Source organism: Gavia stellata, chromosome 21 (genome assembly GCF_030936135.1).
Source record: "Gavia stellata isolate bGavSte3 chromosome 21, bGavSte3.hap2, whole genome shotgun sequence".
Taxonomy (NCBI): domain Eukaryota; kingdom Metazoa; phylum Chordata; class Aves; order Gaviiformes; family Gaviidae; genus Gavia; species Gavia stellata.
Window position 1 is genome coordinate 5162881 of NC_082614.1, and position 642 is coordinate 5163522.

The window sequence follows — 642 nt, forward strand, 5'->3', positions numbered from 1 at the left end:
ACCTCTGATGACAGTTCTGAAATTGTACTGTATTGTCAAGCAAAAACAATGACTTGTAGATTTACAGAGTTAGATACACTTAGTATTTTCATTGTCTACGTTTGTAAAAAATCAGGGTGATTTACTCACTGATTTTTGCGATCATAATTTCAACAATCTAACAATGAAGGCCACTGGCATTTCAAGAGAGAGAATTTCTGTTTAGACATTGAATCAATCCAGGGCTAATAGAGGTTCAGAATTTCCATCCAATATTCTCTCTACTCGTGATACATTTCATATTTTAGGTGCAGAACAAGGCTGCGTGAGCCATATTTCATATCAGGATTTGTGAACTACCTTCTAGGGTTGATTTTCAACCCTTCTGATCATTCAAATTTCTTTTTCCTTTGGCAATGATAATTTGATTACAAAAAACCCCACAACAACTGAGGGACCGTATTATGAATTCAAATGAAAAACTCGGTTTTGTTCCCTCCAAGCACGGGATATCTCAAGTAAAGGATTTATGTATATATTGATGTATTTGACACTATATCTAACCTTCTATTATAACTTTTTTCCCTTTTTCACACTTTTCATTGCTTTGTGTTTCTCAGTAATCAGTGGAACACTAACCATCTGAATTGATCGCCTTTTGAA